Source organism: Protopterus annectens, chromosome 8.part0 (genome assembly GCF_019279795.1).
Source record: "Protopterus annectens isolate FY-2018-M chromosome 8.part0, PAN1.0, whole genome shotgun sequence".
Taxonomy (NCBI): domain Eukaryota; kingdom Metazoa; phylum Chordata; order Ceratodontiformes; family Protopteridae; genus Protopterus; species Protopterus annectens.
This window is the reverse complement of record NC_056741.1, coordinates 1,055,902,878-1,055,914,070: the sequence shown is the minus strand read 5'-3', so window position 1 is coordinate 1,055,914,070 and position 11,193 is coordinate 1,055,902,878. Positions and strand designations below refer to the sequence as shown.

Here is an 11,193-nt window from a genome sequence, read left to right as displayed (position 1 = left end):
AGGTTGAATACTCATTTGGTTGAAAAGTTCTTAAATGTATAAAAACAGCAGCATGTAAATGGATGGTGCATCACATATGATTCAATGTAAGTTTTATGTAATGTAGGTAAGTATGAATGCACAGGAATATTAATTCTTAAAATCAATAAAAAGTAGTAGTTATGAATAAGTGCAAGAGTGCATTGTAGCAGTTAATGTGTGCACAAGTGCTTGCATGTTAGGGCTAGAGTAAGGGTCAGGTAAGGGGATAGGTAAAGCATTGTGCTTGTCTTGTGTTTGACTTCTGTGTTCTTTTGTTTTACATAGTTGTACTGTTAGGGGAAAGGGATTTTAGTAATGTAATATGTAAGGCTGAAGTTAGGGCAAATGGAGATAGAAGGTTTGTGGTAGGTTTAATATATATAAGTAAGGTAGTGAAGGGAGGCAAACTTTCCCTGCACTGTGACGCTCATGTGTCCGAACCCTAATATTGATTTTAGTCTTGCCATTAACTTCTACCACCTTAGAAAAAAACCTATCCTAACAGTATCACTATCAGCACAACACTTGCTCTCAATTTTGTAGATAGGATTTACTGATATAGGACTTTTTAGGGGGAGAAAAGTTTTGATATTTTGTGATTTGCTCATAGTGGTAATTTAGTGAATTGTGATTCTTTCTTTCATGTTCTACTCTTGTATATTCAACCTTTCATGATAATTATATGTATAATGTATATAGTTGTTGAAACAACAACATTAAGAAACAATACTCTGACAGAAAAAAAGCATATGACATTTTAATTTTTGCATGAACAATATAAAATTTATTTTCGTTTTTGCCAAAAGGGAATACTAATTTCAGAACTGTCAGGCTGTCATTTTGAAAGAACACTTAGCTATCAGCCTGAACCTTTGAACTTTTTTACAAATTGCAACAGAACGGGCTTATATTATCTTAAGATTTTCTGATTATTTCAGATATGTCACTTAATTTTATCTGGATATTGATAAATTTCCTAAGAAATGACTAAAATATTATTTTTGCATCAGATGTTTTCTCTAGATTTAATTCTCCTTGGTTTGGTAACTTGTAATATCATAAACAAAGTCCTGCTTACCTTTTTGTTGTCTGAAGCAGACGTACATACAGATATTATGACTACAGTTGTCATAAATACTTCAGTCTATTATTACAAAACTGTAAGCACTAACACACAATCTATGATAATCTAGCTTTGATTACTTTAGGTAATGATGGATCTGAAAACATATTTCCACTACAAACATTCATCCTTTATGAAATTTTAATTCTAAAAGACTTACGTATTAGGGTTATTTATTTAAATGACAAATTGCTTATTACTGTATGATTTTTATATCTTTGTAGTACTACACATCAGCAACAGAATAGATTTTTAATGTCTCTTATTGAGATAAGCATTCCTGTGAGGATGCTCTGTGGACACAAATGCTGTTGGTTTGGCAACACTGTCTCATGTAAGCATGCAGTTAACACATTTGTAGTAGGTGTGGAAACCAAGCAAGATATATATGTTCAGGTGGGCCATCTGCTAAGAAAAAAGTTTCATTTCTTTTTTTTTAATGCACTGTAACATTTTGAAATATAATATTTATAAAATGAATTTTTTTATAACTCTGAATTTATATTTGCTTTTACAGTTGTCATTCAAATGTGTAAGACTGAAAGGCTGACGTTGTTTGATATTACTTTGGAACTAATCAGACAATCTATAAACATTAATATGAAAATTAGTTTATAACCTCATGGGAACAGGGAATTATCAAAAAAGATTTTTACAGATGAAGACTAGGCCATTAATTAAGTCTCTTTCCTGATGATCACTGTTTTAATCATCATGTTTCATAGGTTATTTGTCAGTTTATTGGCAGTAGATAGATAAGGCAGCTTTCTTTTTTCTCTTCAGTCAGCTAAAGCAACTTTCTCTGTGAATTAAGAAGTTACCAATTGCAGGCATTCAGACACTCTATGATGCTATGGAATGGACTATTTGGATGACATCTGCAACAGTCATTTTGTTTTGTATTTAACAAGGTCATGGCAGGTATTATACAGAGTTGTTAGTAAATGCAGGCCAAAATTCCCATGCACGCATACAGAGATATTTTGTTTATTGGTGTTTTGCAGGATCTTGTAGAAAAACGTAGAACTAGTCAAACCATTCTGCTGGGTCTCTCATGAAATGAAGGCCAATGACCAATAGAAAAAAATGAACCTCACAAACATCAGTAACAACAATACTGAGGGGCTTTACTCCTCAGGCAAGTTATCAACCTTCAGTGCTGCAGGCTTGATTTCTTCGTATGCATGTCTCGGGGACAAAAAAAATTCTGACAGGTATCTCCCAAGATGAAAAAAAATAATTCAGTTTTTTTTTTTTTTTTTTTTTTTTGCTGATTCCATGGACTTTGGTCTTTCCAGAAGTCTTGTTGAAATCTAGAACTGTCTACACCTCCTCAGAAACAAAGATAACCACTATTGGAAGGTAAGAATTTTAAATGCTGGATTACATTTTTTTTTCAGAAATGGCACATGGAACATAATGTACCTTTTAATTTAATCTAAAGCTGCTTGTTATCTGCAGTTATACTTAGTCAAGAAACATTGCTAAGCATAGCTTTGGTTGCTATACCAGTTATAATATTACGGATAAATACACAGTTAATTTACACATTCAGCATTAATTTAAATAATACATACCCCTTTTTGTATTTACTTGTCATAATGTTTTTGAGTTACCTGCTGTTTTGTTTCCTCATTTCTTTTTATCAAAGTATGCTGATTACTATTGCAACACACTTTTTTGCTAGTATGTTATTTCAGTACATACTGCATAATCTGAGTTATGTGCATGGAATGACAGCTACCAGGATTCCTAAAAGATTGCCACATTGTACTAAACAAAATTCAGTAATGAGTGGGGACGAGCGTAGTGTATGCAAATCAGGAGGTGCAGCTACACAACCAGCTGGCTGGAAAACAAAGCACAGCCAAGACATATGTTAATGAACAGTGGTGAATGCTAACAAAATACAAAAAAAAAAAAAAAAAAAAAAAAACATGGCAGAGTGATTCAGAAATGAATAAGTGATGTGATGCCATGCTGGCCATGCCTGAGAAATTAATATGGCCAAATGATTAATTTTAAGCAGAGGAAAATTCATAAATATGTTTGGGTTTACCTCAGCAATAGCAAACATGTATCAGCAACAGGATCTAATAGCAGTTGCTGAAAGTCTGCCACATTATTCCCAGGGGTGCCCAGATTTCTGACCATGCTTAACCTTTCATGCCCTTAATGATACCAAAATAATTGGCTGCTACTGAGTGGACAGAACACTATACAACAAATAGTGGGCATGTGTCCTCTTCAGCTGTTGCCATGTGGAAGACGTAGATTACCCATCCCAGTAGATACTAAGGTATATGTGGATTTATAGATATTAGCTACAGGGAACATTCAGCAACCAACTGAGGATACAGTGGAGGAATCTCAGGCATCTGACTCTAGAATACTCCACTAGTTTCTTGATGCTGTGCTTCAACATGTGGGGGAGCATATGTGGTTCCAGTGTACCCCAGAGGAAAGAACCAGCACCATGTGAGACTTCTATGCTTTAGCCCATTTTCCTGAAATACCAGGGTGCACAGGCTATATCCACATTGAAAAAAGCCCCATTTGGTGAACCAGGAAGGAGGTACATAAACCACAAAGGGGATCACTCCATCAACTGCTAGTAGGCCTATAATGCACAGGGTATCATCTAAAATGTGCATGCAGGCCACTCATATGTGACCTCTACCACCAGCTTGTGAGGGTTGACTTCCCACAAGGACATCTAGTGACAGTTATTGGATGTGCTTTAGAATCTTGCTCATGACCTTAATCAGAAATCCACATAACCCATCAGAGCAAGGTTACAACCATGCCCTATTTCAAACCAGAAAGTTCACAGAGCATGTGTTTGGGCTGCTGAAGTCATGATTCCATTACCTGGATACTTCTGGCTGAGCATGATCCCATCATGCATGCAGATATTCTAACTGTTTGTCCTATTTCATATAACATAATGCTGAGAAAGCAGATAGAACAGGGTGGCAGTGGCTATGGACCACAGTTCCTGGCACAACAGGCAGCAGCAGCTGAGACAGATGAAGAATCAGAGGCGCCAGCAACAGGGGATGATCATGCCAAACTAAGGCGGGCATGATTCACTATGGCACTAGTTAAGAGGCAGTGGATTGCATGTAGCTTTGCTATATGAATGTAGCATTATTACGTAACTATACAAGAGCTAAGAAGATACAGACAGTGAAAATGATACATACAAAAACACCATATTGTGTTTACCCACGCATAGGCTGGCCACTCTCTGCATCACATGTAGGCAGCCCAAGTCAGAATGTGCAAAGGGTAGGGCACATTTATCATCATCCTCATTATCATGTAATTTACACATCTGTGAATCACAGTTACTACCAAGACATGCAGATCATTGTTGATCTCTACATCCTCATATGTCTCAAGTGTACCTCATTACGAGGAATGCTCCTCATTTTGAGTCTTAAAAAGTCCATGTGCATCATTGTTCCACATTGAAGGGATCTGTCACACATTCAGTGTTAAGAATATTTTTTAACTGATGTCCATGGTAAATAACACCAAATCATATTAATTCATCAAAAGTACATTGTATAAGTATAGTGAAACATGTTTTAACCATCCTATAAACCTTCTAGTTGAAGTTGTTAGTAAACCATTAGTAAGTGTTCCACATTTGACCCATTTGTTCCACATTAGGAGAGGTTGTGTTCCACACTTTAGAGATGAAAGGTTGAGAGCTCTGCACATCATAGTAGTTAGCTGCTGCGGCCACATCTTGAAGGCATAGACATTCTTCCTCAGTTCACTTTCCCCCACACTCACAAAAAGACATGCACACACAAGCACACACACACACATACAGGCAGACACACTAACACACACCACATCCCTCGTACTTATCACTGGGTTGTCTGCCTTTCTCCTATCTAGTGGTTGCCCCACCCCCAATCCCTGCACTAGTTGAATTTAAGGCATAAGAGTTTAGAATGCTCATGTTGAGTATCTTCCCCATCCCAATCCATGTACTGCTTTAGATGTCTTTAAGGCACAAGTGTAGTATCCCTGGTGGCTAGTGTTTTCCCCTTTCCACTAATCCCTATAATAGTTTAAATCCCATTATGGGACAAGTGTAGTGTTCCTGGTGGCTAGTGTTTCTCCCCACCCCTGATCCATGTACTGCTGTAGGTGTCTTTAAGGCACAAGTGAAGTATCCCTGGTGGCTTGTGTCCCCCCCACCCCCATCCACCAATCCCTGTAATAGTTTAAATGTCATTATGGGACAAGTCTAGTATGCCTAGTGGCTAGTGTTTCTCCCCACCTCTGATCCCTGTACTGCTGTTGGTGCCATTAAGGCACAATTGTAATATCCCTGGTGGCTCGTGGTTCACCACCCCCTGATCCCCATATGACTTTCATTTTCAGCGGAATAAACATGACCGCTGGGCCCATGTTCATTACCGTGAGATGGTGAAGTCAGCCATGCTGATCTACACTTCTGAGTTATTTCCTGAATCACTTGGCATGTAAATACCTTCCTGCAAGCAGTTCCATAAAAGAGGGGATATGGCTAATTAGCATATGGCTCTTCCCCCAGGACTGCCTTATTTGCATGCTGCATGATCACTGACCCAACTGTACTCAGTGTTGCATATCTTTGGCTAGAGTCCTGTACAGCAGTATGCAGGTGCTGTCTCTGAATTCCAAAAGGTTACCATGAGGTGTACGCATTATGGCACCCTTATTAATAGGTTCATAGATTAGTACTAAGCTAACTGCCCTTGTGAACCATTTTAAGCCTAGTTAATTATCCCTTGTGAGACTCAAATCCTGCACCTTGTGCTTATAAGGCAAGAACTTTAACCAGTAGGCCACTCTCCAACCCTTAATTCTGCAGAAAAACCCTTTCTGTGGTCAAACGCAGTCAGAAGGTTAGTAAAGGTCAACAGTACTATCCATAGACAGGTAATGATAATTGTCAGCTATCATCTTATGTCAGAAACAAAAAAATCCTTTGACAGCATTAATGGTTTGGTGCTTATCACACAAGAGAACTTAAACTTGAGGAGTGACAGATATCACTTATGATATAAACATACAGTGGCATTATTACTTGAACTATAACACCCTCTATGGCTTATTTTACTCTAGATATGAGGTATATTTTGTCAATAAGGTATGTGGAGGATTTGTATCCCCTAATTATCTAAGGCTGTTTAACATTACTCATTTTTAGTCTTCCTTAAAGATGAACAACTCCTTGCAAATGTGTGCCGCCTGACAAGTTTAATTCAAGTTATTCTTTTCCATCTGCAGGTGACAGACATGTCAAGACAGTAAGACTTAGGCAAGCAAGGTTTCGAGATCCTTGACATGTAAGTTGTGGCACTATGAACAGTGGCTGTGAAGATTATGTGCAGTTCATTTGTCTTGAGAATCACTCCATGTGTGCAGGTTAGGAAGCTAAATCTGTCAAGTTACACAAAATTGATATCCGGTTATAAACCAACTTATGCAGGAGCTGCTGCTGAGCATGTATTCACAACAGCAAACAGAGGGAAGGAGGACTGCCAAGTTCCATAGTTTACAGTGCCACTGGAGTTATAACAGTATGGTACTTATATACTATTTAGTGACACTGGAACTATAGTAGTACAGTACGTATATAATATATAGTGTTACTGGAGTGATAACAGTACAGTACTTATATAACATTACTTTTCACATCCATCATGCAAATATGATTCACCCAATTCCTATCCTTGTACAAAAGACAAGCAATGTGAGGTTTGCTTTGGATGCCATTTCAGTACCTGTCATGTTTGAAGGGGAGACATATGGCAGGTGAAGAAGAAGGTAATGTTCCTTTCAGAGAACAGAGGTGGTGTGAGGAGGAAACCAAAATCTTTCTGAACCTTCTTGTGAAGGATTATAGCTACAGGCTCCTGCAGGGAGCTATAACTTGTCTCAGAATAAGGCTGATGCTTAGAATAGCTTGGCCAAGGTTGTAACCCATGCTATTGGTTTACCATGCACTGGGGAACAGTGGCTTCACCACTACAGTGACATAATCTATAGAAACCTGAACTCCTATGCCAATGGGAGGCAGAAGTTTGAGCTCAGTCAACTCTTCTGTTTTGCAAGTATAACAGAATTTACCCATCCTTGCACTCTGCCAATGCATGTCACCATACACATTTTTATTGTGCTGTCTCTATATATCTGCTCCTGAACAGATTGAAAGGGATCAGGAGATGCATAGGGAGTTACCTGAGTTCCTAAGAGATTGTTGGGTTAAATATAGATGAGTTGTCAATAGTGACAGTTACAGATAAAATTACTGGAAAAGTGCATTGATACAACAGTAAAACATCTGCCATTAGTGACATGCCATACAGTATATATTACAGCTGTGCAGAGGTTAAGTATGTTGAGTCTGCATGCATCATCTGCATACAGTAAATATTACGACTGTGCAAAGATTAAGTATGTTGCTTCTGCATGCCACTGTTTGCATAGATAAACAAATGGCTCATCCTGTTAAGTCTACGTACAATGAAATATTTTTTTCTCTGTGTCACTGTCATATGCAGCAGCACAGATACCTAGACTGATCACTCAAGTACAACCTATCACCTGCCCCCCCCACAGGTGGTAGCAGCAGAGCCACCAGTACCACAAGAGGCATCCAGCACATCTGGGTCACAGCCTAACAGAGTTGCCTGCACACCTCCTGTCCTACCTGAACCAATTAATTCAAGTATCTGTACCCTGGGAGATAGTGTATTGGTACCCACCAGAAACAGTATCAGTGGAGGTGGTGATTCCGTCATCTGCCAAAAGCTGGCAGAGCTTGTGGCAGAGATTATCTGCAGGAGGTTTGATACTTAGACTGGCTGTATTGAGAACATACTTCAGTGACTCGCTGATGAGCTTTCCTGTCCAGCAATGCCTACAGTTACTCAGTCAGGACCTAGTGGTGCCAGCCTTCAGAATGAGCAGTGATTTCTCAATGTGTCAAAGCTGTCAGAGTATGCATCTCCTAACACCCCATCCTATCATGAAACCCAGTGATCCCACTTTCACATGTGTTTTTAACCACCCCTGTTATGTTACAATGCACCCATTACCATTGTCAGTCATCTGTCTGTCTCCTGCATAAATTGTTCTTACTCCCTCAACATGTGTTACCCCACACCATGTCAGTTATGTCTGTCTTTCCCTGTTGCATAACCTTACTAAAACAATAAGTAAGAAGGTCACTGAAAAAACAATCAGTAAAAACAAAATGAAAACTCTAGCAAAGCTAGAACTTCCACTGAGTGACCTCCCAAACCTCTTGTATCAGTGGCACATGAGATATATGCAAATGATCCTTATGAACATCAGGTGTTTCAGCTAATTGGCAATTCTGAATGTCCATGACTTGTTTCGTCATTTTACAGAACAATTTCAGGTTTGGCTTTATTTGCCTGAAATTGTCCAATAAAATGACAAAACAAGTCATGGACATTCAGAATTGCCAATTAGCTGAAACACCTGATGTTCATAAGGATCATTTGATATATCCCATGTGCCTCTGATACAAGAGGTTTGGGAGATCACTAAGTGGAAGTTCCAGCTTTGCTGGAGTTTTTATTTTGTTTTTACTGGTGCATAACCTTCCACTCTTAGCCACCTCTTACATCCTTGACTTTCTTCCACAACTTTCCCCTTTCAAAAGAAAAAAACGTGCACCTATCCCACAAAAAAATTATGCCCCGCACGTAACTCTTAGCTTCACTTATGCATATTATTTGCACAAATGATTCACTACAATTGGTTAGGCAATGCTGGCAAAAATTAAGAAAATTTCTATGCATGAACTAAGACTTTGCCATCCATCATGCATCTGGGCAGAGTGTGAATGCATGTCAGTAAGCAATTCTGACATTATTAAAATAAGGGAAGGTAATTCAGTTTGCTGTAACTGCTTTCATGGTTCAATGTATAAATGATGTGAAGAGTCTATTTATTGCATTGCACTCAGTGGTGTGTTTTAATCCACTAAGGGTGGGATATCGTTTCACATTTTTCTTCTCAGTCTGCAGCTGTCATCCTTTCAGCAGGTAAATTTAGTATATATTTGCAGACATATGTCAAGAAATAAACCTGCAATCTTTTGACTATGTTTTAATGTAAGTTGGCAAAGGATATACCTACCCTTATCTGACATGTGTCAGTTAAGACCCATTACAGACATCTTTACTTGCATCCTTGGCTAATGCACTGATACGGATTGTATAACTATGTCATGGGTTGCACTCCATCAGGCTATATTTCATATTGTTATACACCTCCATCCTGCTCAATCTCCATTGTGTCACCTTTATGATATCCCTTTCTTCCATTCAATGCAACTGTGAGTTGCCAGACACATACAGAAAGATATTCCGTGGCTTCACAACATACTGCTTTGATCTGCAGTATGTCAGTTATACAGGAATTGGTCCCATTCCAGGAATGTGCATCTTGCATCATCATCATTCAAAACACAGACATTGTGCTACTGTTTTGATGACTTTTGCACATGTGAGCTTACCTGTGATGTATGACAGAAAGCAATAATGACATTATCATAAGCTCACATGATTACTTTAACTCAGACAACTTTCATGGCTCAATTTCTTCTTATGTAGATGTGTAACTTGCCCATTAAGTTATTTGGAGGATTGTGACCTCTGATAACCTGAAGCTTTTAACATTACCCATTTCTCATTCTTCCACAGTGTTATAACACTCAGTTCAAATGTATGCTTTTTGACAACTGTTATGTATCTTCTTCTGTGGCATCATTTGCTGGTGCAAAGGTCATGACAATATGAGGAAAGCAGGCAGGCAGGGATTTCCATCCAATAAGTTACAGCAATGTGAACATCATTGTGTATCATGCAGTAATGACTTAGTGAACAAATACGATATAAGGTATACTACTTGGATGTAACGGTTTGATAGGTGTGGAGTTTTAATTGCCTAAATTCTGTAGTTCCTTTTAGCCATGTTCATTTAATTCACACATTCACTCTATTGGTAATATCCATTCAACTATGTACTTTCTGTCAACTATTGCATTCTTTGGTGGCATCAGTAGCTAGTACACAGGTCAAGAGAGTGTGATTTAAGTAGGCAGAGATTCAAATCAATGGAAGCAGATGTTGCCTGACAAATAATCCATACCATAGGTACAATGCACATAGATAAGAAGGGGAAGCATAGTATGTGTATGGTTCAGATTGTCATTATTATATAGTTTGTCAATGCAGTAAAAGATGGGTTTTGACCACCTTATTGATGTATGATGTGTAATAATACTCAGTTATAAAATATTACAGAGTCACAATGCAATAGTGAACTATGCTAAAGTCATTGACTTCCCGGTGACATTATCATCATCATACATACATGACCAGAGAAGAGTGTCATAACAAAGATAAAAAAAAAAAAAAATCAATCTGTGGTGTAATTTATTTGACAGTTGGTGGAGAAGAACTTAGCTGTCCTAAGGTAAGCACAGATAAGTGGCACTTCTTGTCATATCTCAAAAAACTGAGGAAAATAAAATTCAGCTTCTGTCACACAACTGCATAACACCAGCCAATAGTGACATAAGGTTCCATTAATAATTGCACTGACACAACTTCTATGTGTCTTTGTAGTTATAACATGATGGATACATTGTTGGTACATTAGGAGAGGATTGTGAATTCATGATTGTTATATGTTACATACAAGGTTCAATGTACAGTCTTCCTCAGTATTCTAACATTTTCTGGAAATACATGTTTAAGTGCAACCTTATAATAACTTATTCTGTGGTGTTACCTGCCAATTTGTGGGTATACAGAATTTTTAGAGTCTGTGGGGACAGTAACATCAGGTGGACTGCAGGAGGTCAATGCACCTACATCAACACCTGTGAGGGGCAGACAAGAACTGTACATTACAAGTTATACATCACAGTACAGACACACAGAGACAGACACACACACAGAGACAGACAGAGAGAGAGAGAGAGAACACACACAGAGACA

At 38.2% G+C, this 11,193-nt stretch overlaps 1 long non-coding RNA gene across 1 annotated transcript in view; it reads left to right on the top strand.

Moving 5' to 3' along the window:
• Positions 1-11,193, top strand: part of LOC122808064 — a 119,255-nt gene that overhangs the window by 47,970 nt on the left and 60,092 nt on the right. The window contains exon 2 of the long non-coding RNA XR_006365777.1: positions 2,443-2,506. This is a non-coding gene — a long non-coding RNA (uncharacterized LOC122808064). The remainder of the gene's footprint in view (positions 1-2,442; positions 2,507-11,193) is intronic.